Source organism: Bison bison, unplaced genomic scaffold (assembly GCF_000754665.1).
Source record: "Bison bison bison isolate TAMUID 2011002044 unplaced genomic scaffold, Bison_UMD1.0 scf7180017860557, whole genome shotgun sequence".
Classification (NCBI taxonomy): Eukaryota; Metazoa; Chordata; class Mammalia; order Artiodactyla; family Bovidae; genus Bison; species Bison bison.
The window spans coordinates 13,992-27,307 of record NW_011491129.1 but is presented as its reverse complement, the minus strand read 5'-3'; the positions used below and the strand labels follow the sequence as shown (position 1 = coordinate 27,307).

At 42.0% G+C, this 13,316-nt stretch overlaps 1 long non-coding RNA gene across 1 annotated transcript; it reads right to left on the bottom strand.

Moving 5' to 3' along the window:
* Positions 1–1,266: 1,266 nt before the first annotated feature.
* Positions 1,267–2,253, bottom strand: LOC104982799. The gene is made up of 2 exons (XR_824557.1): positions 2,187–2,253; positions 1,267–1,620 (listed from the first exon to the last, which is right to left on the bottom strand). It is a non-coding gene; the product is annotated as an uncharacterized LOC104982799 (long non-coding RNA).
* Between the last annotated feature and the right edge of the window lie 11,063 nt (positions 2,254–13,316).

Below are 13,316 nucleotides of genomic sequence, written 5' to 3'. Positions count from 1 at the left end.
AAGACATGCTGGAACCTGAAGTAGGTTTGAAGCAATAGGGAGGAGGCTAGGGCTTGGCTAAAAACATGTACCAACCTGAAGGGCTCAAAGAAGTGTACCCAAAGTTCCAAGCAGAGCACTGGGAGGTCAATACCATCTAGTTTGTCAATAGCAAGAGTTTTGGGTGGTTGGGCAAGCAGAAGCATTTAAATAGTAATAAAATAAATTATCATATGAAACGGTGGCAGAAAGGTGTTTCCATGAAAGTTGGTTTATTTTAAGGTAGAACTAGTCAACAGGTGGATCAGGATTCAGCTTCTAGTAGAAAATGTTGGTAGGATGTGGAAATGCAACTGGGACTTCAGCCAAAAGTCCTAAAAAAACAGGGAACTAGCAAACAGACCCATGAGAGTGAGGGTGAGAGGCTTGGGGCCAAGTGTAGGCACAAAAACTAGGGCCACAAAACTCAACCCCGGTGTCTATTACCCATTGGTGAGGATGAAGTCTTCCAGTGCACTGTCTGGGTGGTTTCCATTGGGTCCGAATGAGCAGAGTTTTTCCTTCAGGCTTTCAGTACTCTTGGAAAGTTAGTCCCAGGTGCAGAAAGTGCATGGAAGTTGTTTTCATCATTGCTGGATCATGTTTGGTGATGGGTCAGCAAATGAACAAGATCTGGTTGTTGAAATTCTCAGAAGCATGAATTTATGACTGTCTGTTAAGTGGTATCACAGTTCCCCACCTGTATTTTAAACGTTAATGCAGGATATAAGTCAGTAAGGCTGGAGGTGAGAGAGTATGTTAACAATGTGACTTGCCTGGGTTCCTCTTACTGATGAGTTGGGTTATTCATGTTTGCTGGGGCTTGAGAGCTTTTGGCAAGGCAATCTATTGTGAACTGACTAGTGTGGCTGCAGTAGAGGCATGCCTGAATTTTTTGCTGGTGGGCTCTTTTGATTGGAGTGAGAGGTGGCTCGCTTCCTTGCAGCTGTATAAGGTCTTCGTTGGGTGCTGGCTGTGTGCGCTTGGAGAAGCTTGGTAGAAGCTCTGGCTGGTTACTACATTTCTTGCCCAACTGAATACACTGAGTTATGACAAGGTCTGGGATATTGTCCATCAGATCTGGGCCACTAACTTCATCCTGAATGGGGTCAGCTAGTTCTTCTTGGAAATGATCACTCTGACTGGATTCATCATATCTTAGATTCTCAGGGAGGAGCTGAAAAGTAGTGTCATCCTGCTGAGAGACGTTGTCCTCTTTGTCAATCTTAGTATTCACCAGGGGGTTCATTTTCTGTTTTGTGGGCTCACCAAATGACTGCGGTACTCAAGAAGAAATTTCTCATACTGCTTCAACAGAGCAATAGGGTAGGAGGTGATTCTGAGTAACTCTCGAATGTATCTTCTGGAATGAAATGGGACTAGGCAGAATTGAGTACCAGAACTGGATACCAGTGGGCAGACAGTGGTTTTGCTCTGTGATCAGAGGGACAGCGTCATGAGCAAGTAGCCAAAGCTGTTAGCTATTAGGTCACAAGGGTGTGCTGAGAGCTCAGAAATGCTCAAAACTGTTATCCACCATTCAATGTTGCCTCTTCTTTAGGAAAATGCCAATATTATCCCCATTTAGAAGAAATGAATTACCTGAAGACACACAGAAGATTTGGAATTAAGAAGACAAAGGAAACAGTTATAGTAGATTACTTTCATCATTCCTTTGATAATATAGGGGCATTTTGTGCTCAGACTAAGCCTGTGGTTCCAAATTTTCCTTCTTTATAAGAGACTCAAACAAGTTTACAATCCAAACTGATCTTAGAAATCATCCAGACCACATTCATACTTTCACAGAGAAGAAAACCAGGCTCAGAGAGGTAAAAATATTTACCCAAGGACACACAACAAGTTAATATCAGAGGTGTCATGTTCATCAGGACTGCTGTCCAAAACAGCACTGCCTCTGGGACTCCAACTGTGCTTACATTAATTTGGCATAATGACAGTTCTTGGCCCTGGCTACGCCAAAAATTCTCAGGGAACAAGTAGCTTTGGCATCTCTAGGGAGGTTGGAAATACAGACCCTAAGACCCCATCCCAGACCTACTGGATGAGTATTCCATTTTAACAAGTTTCTCTAGGTGATGTGAGTGTTCACTGACGTTTGAGAAGTGCTGCTCTAGAGAACACTCAGTCAGAAATGGAATACTTACTCGTTGAACTGGATCCTCAGTGCTCCAACCATAGTCTGCAGTGCTGTGGGGATCTGATTACTGTGCTGGTTGTTAATGTATTTTTTCTGGCTTTCTAGTTGGTCTCTGAGGTCACAACCGTTGCCATGGAGATGATTAAGCCATCACAGGCAAGATGAAGAGGTGAGATTGAGAACCTAGGCAACAAGAACAAAATATTCTTAAAGTAATAAAGTTCAAAATGTTCAGTTTTCCCTACATTGATAACAAGAGTTAAGAAAGCAGGAGACGCTTAAAACACACCCCAATAATTTGTATATTGGTTGAACTTTTCTGATACATATTTAATTCCCCTTATTGTCCTTTCCTTGTGCTATGCAGCATGTAAATTGTCCCTTTGTGGGCAAAAAAATGTGTATCACTGAATGCAAGATTTGATTCCCTCCGTTTTATTTGATGGCACCTCCTCTCTAGACCTATGGAAGGTATTATTGGAAGAATTAATTAATTGAACATTGCTGGCAGAAACTTGGGCTGGAAACTTGCCCAAATCATCAGTTGGATGCTTTGACTGAAGACTTGTTTGCTACTCAGTTTTCTCTTTTATGTATTAAGAATGACTATTCTGTCTACCTAAAAGGGGTGTTGTGATGAAACAATGAATGTTGTTGTTAATGAGACAACAATGGTAGAATAATTATTGTTAATGAAACAGTAGATGGGTGCTCTGAGTAGCAACTAAAAATGAGCGATTTGCTTCCAAGTTTGTTCCAATGTACGTGTACAATGCCAATGGTGAGAATCTTCCCTCATTGCATAATACTGAAGTAGGAAGAAACTGTCATACATCCTTTCTTCTCTAACATATCCCACCTATCTATTTTCCTATTTACCTTTCAGAGATCTTTCACTTTCCAGGACCATCCATGAGTTTCTTACTGCTTACCCAGCTAGGTGTCAACTAATAAAAGATGTTAATTAATTATTGAAGGTTAACCTTCATATGCCTTTATCAAGGCATTCGGGTTTTTTCCCCTCAGATTTAATGTGTATAAGAATCTTTTTGGTCCCAGTCTCTAGCAATTTTGATTCAGTGAGTCTGGAGTGGATACCTGGAACCTGTACCAGTGTGGTAGCAGACTTGTTTAGCTGGTGAAAGTGAAAGTGAATTCGTTCAGTCGTGTCCGACTCTTTGCGACCCCATGGACTGTAACCTATCAGGCTCCTCCGTCCATGGGATTTTCCAGGCAAGAATGCTGGAGTGGATTGCCATTTCCTTCTCCAGGGGATCTTCCCGACCCAGGAATCGAACCCAGGTCTCCCAAATTGCAGGCAGATGCTTTACCTACCGTCTGAGCCACCAGGGAAGCCCTAAAAGCCGTACACACAAACATCAGGGAATAAAGCCATATTAGCGCGTCTCAGAGAAGTAGGGATGGGGAGATGATATTTCAAAGACGTAGGGATGGGGAGGTGACATTTGTAGGTAGGAGGCTGACCCTCAAATGACATGAAATAGGTGGTAGCCTATTCTACCTCCATATAGAGCTCACAAAGAGCCCTCACTGTCCTTAAGAACTGTTCATCTCTCCCTGATAGTAGAGAGCAAGAGTTCAGCATGGAGGTTCTCGAGTCATACTGACCTGGGTGCAAACCCTGGCTTTCCAAAAACGGAACGACTCAGGACAAGTTGTTTAACCTCTCTGATAATCAGTTGCAAAATTTAAAATGGAGATGATTTTAATACCTGCCTCACGGTGTCATGAGGATTAAATGAGATGAAAAGAGATTAGCAAAGCTCCATGCAGATGGCAAATGCTCCATAAATGTTAGCTATCATTATTCTAGGCCCATAGTCTGTGTTTTAGAATATAAATTATTTTCAGACTTTAGAATGTAACACAGAGTATGTAGTTTATTATATAACACTCCCAATAGTATCTGGGAGAACGTCTCATAATTTATCCTTTAACATTTCTGCAAGAAAAATGTCTAAATATTCCAAGAATAAGTTCATTTTAGTTCAGGTCAGGTTTTTGTGCCAAATGAGTTTTGGCACCAAATTAATTTAAAAAAAGTAGCTTCTGTTGTATACAGCATTCATTTCAGAATGGAAGATAAGTGTCTGTGCACCTCTACCACACTCTTTTGGGGGAGATGAACAATTATTACTTTTCCTTCTCTGTCCCTGCTTTCTGCCCTTTCTACCCTCAGAAATTCTTCTGTTAAAATCTCCAGTTTCTTTACAGAATTATGTATTCAAAATGACAAATCATTTAATGTTTCCTAATTAGTGTGGCACTGGTGAAACACTTGCTAAAACTGTAAGCATTAACCCAAATGCAAATCATACAATGGCACTGTTGTCAATGGTAATTGCCTAAACTCTCCCAAAACCTACCTTGCCCTATCATTTCGGAAATTGCTCTCCTTTCAGAAGTCAATGGCCTTCTATTGAATTGTCCCAGCAGATCCTCAGGAGTCAGCTGACAGTCTGGCAGAGTTCCAGACCACAGTCTTTTGGAGATGAAGTGGAAACAGAGTTCATAACTCAAATGAACAGGCTTGAGGGATCCACCTTCTGAGCCTGGATCAGGTCTGATAGAAAACTACACATGCTTAAACTTTTCTTTAATCAGTATGAGTATCAACTGCGAAAACAACAGCGTGAAAATAGGCTTAGTGCACTATTGCAGGTCACTTGGATATTTGTCTTCAGTTTGACCTTAAGCCATAGTTAAGAGAGTCCCCAGACGAAAAAATTGCACCACTCTGGGGTTCACTAAGACTCCTTTTGGAGAAGGACCTGCTGTAACCTGCTGCATTTAAGAGATCTTTGAGACCTCACCCTGTTATATTTTCAAGCTGTTCTACATAACCAATTGGAGGAGACACTTTGAACTAGGGTTATTCTAAGGGGTGCCAGTATAGGAGCTAAATGTGAACATATTATTCGTTCAGTTGTGTCCAACTTTTGGTGACCCCATGGGCTATAGTCTGCCAGACTCCTCTGTCCATGGAATTCTCCAGGCAAGAATACTAGAGTGGGTAACCATTCCCTTCTATAGGAGATCTTCCTGACCCAGGATCAAACCTGGCTCTCCTGCCTTCTAGGCAGATGTTTACCATCTGGGCTACCAGGGAAACCCATAGGAGCTAAACTGATACACCAATAACCCTCGTAAGGTAACCATAGGGGCATACTGTTTGGAATTATCTGAAGACTTGGCTGTGACCCCAGCTCTGCCACCATCTTTACTGACAAACTTGGGCAAGGTACTTCGTCTCTCTGGGTCAGTTTCTGAATCTGCATAATGAAAGGACAGGTTTCTCAAAGTTTATCAAGATAAGATATCACGATTCACAAGGGTTATCAGGAGGCCTAGGAATCTGTATTTTTATGTTGCAGTTCAGTTCAGTTGCTCAGTTGTGTCCGATTCTTTTCGACCCCATGGACTGCATCATGCCAGGCCTCCATGTCCATCAACAACTCATGGAGTTTACGAAAACTTATGTCTATTGAGTCAGTGATGCCATCCAACCATCTCATCTTCTGTTGTCCCCTTCTCCTCCTACCTTCTATCTTTCCGAGCATCAGGGTCTTTTCAAATGATTCAGTTCTTCGCACCAGGTGGCCAAAGTATTGGAGTTTCAGCTTCAGCATAGGTCCTTCCAATGAACATTCAGGACTAATTTCCTTTAGGATGGACTGGTTGGATCTCCTTGCAGTCCAAGACACTCTCAAGAGTCTACTCCAACACCACAGTTCAAAAGCATCAGTTCTTCGGTGCTCAGCTTTCTTTATAGTCCAACTCTCACATCCATACATGACTACTGGAAAAACCACAGCCTTTACTAGATGGAACTTTGATCACCAAGTAATGTCTCTGCTTTCTATTTGTTTATTTTTTTAATTTATTTATTTTAATTGGAGGCTAGTTACTGTACTATATTGTAGTAGTTTGCGCCATACATTGACATGAATCAGCCATGGACGTACATGTGTTCCCCATCCTGAACCCCCCTCCCACCTCTCTCCCCAGCCCATCCCTCTGGATCATCTCAGTGCACCAGCCCTGAGCACCCTGTCTCATGCATTAAACCTGGACTGGCGATCTGTTTCACATATGATAATATTCATGTTTCAATGCTATTCTCTCAAAGCATCCCACCCTCGCCTTCTCCCACAGAGTCCAAAAGACTGTTCTATACATCTGTGTCTCTTTTGCTGTCTCACTATAGGGTTATCATTACCGTCTTTCTAAATTCCATATATATTGTCTCTGCTTTGTAATATGCTCTCTAGGTTGGTCATAACTTTTCTTCCAAAGAGTAAGCATCTTTGAATTTCATGGCTGCAGTCATGATCTGCAGTGATTTTAGAGACCATAAAAGTAAAGTCTGCCACTGTTTCCACTCTTTCTCCATCTGTGCCATGAAGTGATGGGACCTCCCCTCTTCCACTTTCATCAAGAGGCTCTTTAGTTCTTCTTCATTTTCTGTCATAAGGGTGGTGTCATCTGCATATCTGAGGCTATTGTTATTTTTCCTGGCAATCTTGATTGTAACTTGTGCTTCATCCAGCCCAGTGTTTCTCATGATGTACTCTGCATATAAGTTCAGTAAGCAGGGTGACAATATACAGCCTTGACATACTCCTTTCCCTATTAGTTCTAACTGTTGCATCCTGACCCGCATACAGATTTCTTAAGAGGCAGCTCAGGTGGTCTGATATCCCCATATCTTTAAGAATTTTCCACAGTTTGTGGTGATCCACACCGTCAAAGGCTTTGGCATAGTCAATAAAGCAGAAATAGATGTTTTTCTGGGACTCTCTCTCTTTTTTTTTTTTTTCCCAATAATCCAATGGATGTTGGCAATTTGATCTCTGGTTCCTATGCCTTTTCTAAAACCAGCTAGAATATCTGGAATTTCACAGTTCATGTACCATTGAAGCCTGGCTTGGAGAATTTTGACCATTATTTTACTAGCGTATGAGATGAGTGCAATTGTACGGTAGTTTGAACATTCTTTGGCATTGCCTTTTTTTGGGATTTGGAATGAAAACTGACCTTTTCCATTTTTATGTTTGTGTATTCCAAAATTATTCTGTGATCAGAGGTCTTCAGATTTTACCTTGGCAATATTTGATGACTGCTTATTGCAAAATTCAGATGTAAGTTGAAGAAAGTATGGAAAACCACTAGACCATTCAAATAAGACCTAATCAAATTCCTTATGATTATAGAGTAGAAGTGACAAATAGATCCAAGAGATTAGATCTGACAGAGTGGCTGAAGAACTATGGATAGAGGTTCGTGTCATTTCAAGGTAGGTGGTGATCAGGACATCCACCAAAAAGAAGAAATGCAAAAACACAAAATGGTTGTCTGAGGAGGCCTTACAAATATCTGAGAAAAGAAGAGAAGCAAAAGGCAAGTGAGAAAGGCAAAATATATCCATCTGAATGCAGAGTTCCAAAGAATAGCAAGCAGAGCTAAAAAGGTCTTCCTCAGTGATCAATGTAAAGAATTAAAGGAAAAAAAAATAGAATGGGAAAGGCTAGAAATCTCTTCAAGAGAATTATAAATACAAAGGGAACATTTCATGCAAAGATGGACACAATAAAGAGCAGACAGTATGGACCTAACAGAAGCAGAAAATACTAAGAAGAGGTGGCAAGAATACACAGAAGAACTATACAATAAAGATAGTAATGACCAGATAACCACAATGGGGTTATCACTCACCTAGAGCCAGACATCCTGGAATGTGAAATCAAGTGGGCCTTAGGAAGCATCACTATGAACGAAGCTAGTGGAGGTGAAGGAATCCAGTGGAACTAGTTCAAGTCCTACAAGATGATGCGGTGAAAGTGCTGCACGCAATATGCCAGCAAATTTGGAAAACTCAGCAGTGGCCACAGGACTGGAAAAGGTCAGTTTTCATTCCAACCCCAAAGAAACACAGTGCCAAAGACTGTTCAAACTACCACACATTTGCACCATCTCACATGCTAGTAAAGTAATGCTCAAAATTCTCTAATTGAGGCTTCAATAGTACATAAACTGAGAACCTCCAGATATTCAAGTTGGATTTAGAAAAAGCAGAGGAACCAGAGATCAAACTGCCAACATCCGTTGAATCATAGAAGAAGCAAAAGAGTTCCACAAAAACATCTACTTCTGCTTTACTGACTATGCCAAAGCCTCTGACTGTGTGGATCACAACAAATTGTGGAAAATTCTTCTACAATGAGTATACCAGAGAGATGAAAATACCAGACCACCTTACCTGCCTCCTGAGAAATCTGTATGTAGGTCAAGAAGCAACAGTTAGAACCAGACATTGAATAACAGACTGGTTCCAAATTGGGAAAGGAGTACGTCAAGGATATATATTGTCACCGTGCTTATTTAACTTATATACAGAGTCCATCATACGAAATGCCAGGCTGGATGAAGCACAAGCTGGCCAAGAGAAATATTAGTAACTTCGGATATGCAGATGACACCACCCTTAGGCAGAAAGCGAAGAGGAACTAAAGAGCCTCTGAATGAAATTGAAAGAGGTGAGTGAAAAAGCTGGCTTAAAACTCAATATTCAGAAAATTAAGATCATGGCATCTGGTCCCACTGCTTCATGGCATATAGATGGAGAGATAATGGACACAGTGAAAGACTTTATTTTCATGGTCTCCAAAATCACTGCAGATGGTGACTGTGGCCATGAAATTAAAAGATGCTTGCTCCTTGGAAGAAAAGCTGTGATAAACCTAGACAACATATTAAAAGGTAGAGACATTACTTTGCCAACAAAGGTCCATCTATTCGATCTACGGTTTTTCCTTAGTCATGTATGGATATGAGAGTTGTAACATAAAGAAAACTGAACACCAAAGAATTGATGCTTTTGTTCCGGGAGCCGGTGAGGCATTCCACTCGTGACAAAGGTCATGAGGAAGGAGGCTCGGCATACTCGAAGGCGGGATTGAGCCTCAGGAGTCCGCCCGGATATTCTCGAGCATTTCCCCCCCAAAAAACCAGAGTCTGCCTACTTTATTGCTTTGTGCTCTCACCTCTGACTTTACTGGGGGCTGTCCCCTACCACCATCTCGCTCTCTCTGTCAAAGAGTTAACTTACAGCCCCAATTAATAAAGTTCCTGGGCAATTAGGAGTGTTTAAATCCAAACCCCTCAGATGGCTCTCTAACTCACCTGACAAGTTTACCCTGACTCCTACAGCTATGCATATGATTGTTTACAGTCTCCCAGCCTCGAGAGGCACGGGAAGCTTAAGATATTCAAATAGCTTAGAGCCTCTCAGAGAGTTAGAAACTGTCAGAATAAGACTAGTAAAGGATTTCATTGATGAGCCAATACTTGCTGCCAAGTTTTCACATCCCCTGAATTGTATCCTTGAATGTGTATTAATTAATATAGTTGGTATATAGAAAAAATAAGTAGTGGCCTTGGTGTTAGTAACTTTAGACCCTTAAGGTAATAAATTCTTTTCTTTGTTGTAAACCCATTACACATCCGCCCTATAGGAATGCAATTTTATCTTCGGAAGATGGCGCCAAACCTTAAAATAATTACTCTTAGAGAAAATAAGTCTTTGTTGATAAGTCCTTGTCAAGAGTCATAAAATGTTAGTAGGCCTTCTGGCCAGAAGATGATGTAAATCACCCAAACCATTTGTATACGATAAATTTGCAGGAAAGAAACCCTGGTTTTTGATAAGAATCAAAGACTGCTGACTTTGCATCCCCTATCATCCTCTATGTGTAACTTAGGGTATATAAGCCCCTGTTAAAAATAAAGCTACGGGCCTTGCTCACCAACGCTTGGTCTCCCCATGTCATTCTTCCCTTTAACTTCCAGCTGAGTCTCCATCTGGAGCGCGGAACCCACCATGCTTACTAATTATGCCTGGGCTTCTAAGACCCACTCGAGAAGGTGTCTAGGGTGGGGCACCTTCCGCTATTCGAGAGGGCGCCTGCGGCCTACGTAAGTGGTGCAAACTTCTTGTCTTGAAGTTTTATTGGTCTCCCGCGTAAACCAAGCTACTCAGCCTCTTTTCTCCACTGAATTTTCCTACTGAGCTATCCTCATTCTATTACTCTTTATATCTCTAATTACCATTTGAATAGGTCGCCGATGCCGTCTCCCCTTCGAATTCCCTGGATCAGCCGGGGCTGGTCCCCGGCACTTTTGAACAGTGGTGTTGGATAACACTCTTGAGAGTCCCTTGGGCTGCAAGGAGATCAAATCAGTGAATCTTAAAGGTAATCGGTTCAGTTCAGTCACTCAGTCACTCTTTGCGACCCAGTGGACTGCAGCACGCCGGGCTTCCCTCTCCATCACCAACTCCTGGAGCTTACTCAAACTCGTCCACTGAATCAGTGATGCCATCCAACCATCTCATCCTCTATCATCCCCTTCTCCTCCGGCCTTCAATCTGTCCCAACATGAGTCTTTTCCAATGAGTCAGTTCTTTGCATCAGGTGGCCAAATGTTTGAAATCAATCCTGAATATTCATAGGAAGGACTGATTCTTAAACTGCACTACTTTGGCCATCTGATGGGAAGAAGTGTCAGAGTTGGACACTTCTGAGTGCCTGAACTAAACTGAACTGCCCACAGAAAACTCCTATATTTATCAGAGTTTTTCAAATTTCAGGATACATCAGAATCCCTGGAAATTTTAACATTCAGATATTTGGGTCTCAACTCTAGGCAGTGTGAATTAATGGATCTAGGATGAGACTAGATAATTTGCATTCCAATCACATTCCATAGATAATGTTGATGTGGAAGTTTCCCCATCAGCACTTTCCAAAACACTCTAGGCTGAGAATTCTCAAAACACCCTTTCTGCTTTGGCACTCTCTTGATTTTTTTATGTAGAATGTATCTGACTCCAAAAATGGCCCCTGAGATGTGTGAGATGTGGATTGCTTCCTTCCTAGTGTCTATTTGAGGCTACATGGTCACCTCTAAACAGTGGGCTAGAACAGACCTGGCTCAGGCTTGGGACATGTAGCTGGCTCAGAGGCAAGAGACAGGATAGGAGTTGAGTTAACCCTGCTTGGAGTTATGCACTATTTCACTCTGCTCTGTAAGTTAATGAGGTAGAAAAGCCATCCTGATATCCTCATATCAGATGTAGAACAGTCCAGCTGAGATCAATTTGCCCATTGCTATGGCTCAGATCAGACCTCACAGCTTCCTTTAAGCTTTAATCTTCCTCTGGCTCAGTTGGACCCATGGCCTAGCTGCTTATAAAGTTCAACACGTCATGAACACTCTCTCCAATATTCCCTTTCAGCTTCCCAGTTTTCCTTCCTAATGTGCACAATGGTATTAAGGAGCTTCAGCAGCTTTCCTGCTCAATGGACCTGTTTAACATTCCTCTTAATGTCATGTTTCCCAGTCTCCTCCATCACCTACCTTGCCTCCTTTGCCTACTCTCTGCTGGCAGCCACATCGCATGTCTGAATGATTCTGCTCAGTCACCATCCAGAATAACATTGTCTCTGCAATACTTGTCCAATAACATGGGCCCCACAATACACGACCCTTTTGCACACTGTTCTTTTCTCTCAGTCCAACACAGAAGGAGGCCTAGAAACACTAGGAGAGTTTTTTTCTTTTTTAAGTAAGGTAAGGATCTGGATGCTGGGTGGATGGCAAGGTGATCTGCCATTGCTGCTAAGTCGCTTCTGTCATGTCCAACTCTTTGCAACCCCATGGTCTATAACCTTCCAGGCTCCTCTGTCAATGGGATTTTCCAGGCAAGAGTACTGGAGTGGGTTGGCATTGCCTTAGGCAGACATCATATCACTAGGGTTGAATGCAGAGCATTACATGGAGTCAAGAAGAAATCACAAAGACAGATTCTATTGCTTCTTGGTTATACTTGCCAATTTGATTCAGGCCCTGAGGGATTCCCACATTGCTATGGGAGGTAAATGAAGACATTAGGGAAAGTATCCATGTTCTGGAGGTTTTACAACTCCTAAAGATCAAGTGTGCTGCTACTTATAGCTCATAAGAGATGTTACAACATATGGCAGATAACCTTTGTAGCAGACTGGGTCTCAGTCTCTTGTCAGACCTTCAAGTGCTAAAGACATGGCAGGCTTCTGACACACTGTAAATGCAGAGAGTTTCACTTGTATTTGGTAAGATTAGGAAGGACAAGTTCTGCATTCCTTTAGTAGTACCCAACATTTTGTGGGTCTCTAGGGGTTATAACACTTACGATTTCTTGAGTACCCAATTTATGCCAACTATATACTCTGATTAGTACTGACTATCTGGAGCTGTGTGTAAGAGAATTCTGAGCCTGTGACTTGCTTCTCTGGTAGAATGTTGTGAAGGACTGTTTATGTCTGCTGTGGGCTCTGGAGCAATAACTGCACCATGCTGAACAAGAATTTGTTACCTCTCTCCTAGACCTTATAATCCTCACAGTGGTCTTACAAAGTAGGTATGGTTATTTGCATTCTACATGTATGGAAACCAAGCCCCTACCTCCACTTAAGACCATGTAGTCATGCCCACTCCTGCTTTTAATCTCTCTCTCCCTTCACCTAAAACCCCTCTTCTTCCCATGTTCAGTTTAAGTTCAGTCTCCTCAATACAGTCTCATCTGTCTCCCCTGGGGCTTCCCCGGTGGCTCAGTGGTTAAAAATTCCCCTGCAGTGCAAGAGACACGGAAAACCTTGGCTCGATCCCTGGATCTGGAAGATGCCCTGGAGGAGGAAATGGCAACCCACTCCAACATTCTTGCATGGACAGAAGATCCTGGTGGCCTATAGTCCATGGGGTTGCAAAGAGTCAGACATTCCTGAACTTGCAGAGGGTGTTTAGGGAATGTGGGAGACAGAAGATATTTGAGAATGTTTGAACCTAATCTTTCCTAGGTTAGTAAAATAAAACAAAAGTCAGAGATTGTGTCATTTTGGAGATTAGGTAAAGGGAGAGAAGCATAAAGGCTTCTTTAGTGGGAAAAGTCAAAGACTATATGGTGAGTTCACTATTGACTTCTATCCTTATATAGCTTTCAACCAAGACTGTATCTGCAATTGTCATGATGTATAAAAAGAAGAATTCCTGATATGGGATTGTGACTGGATAGGATAGA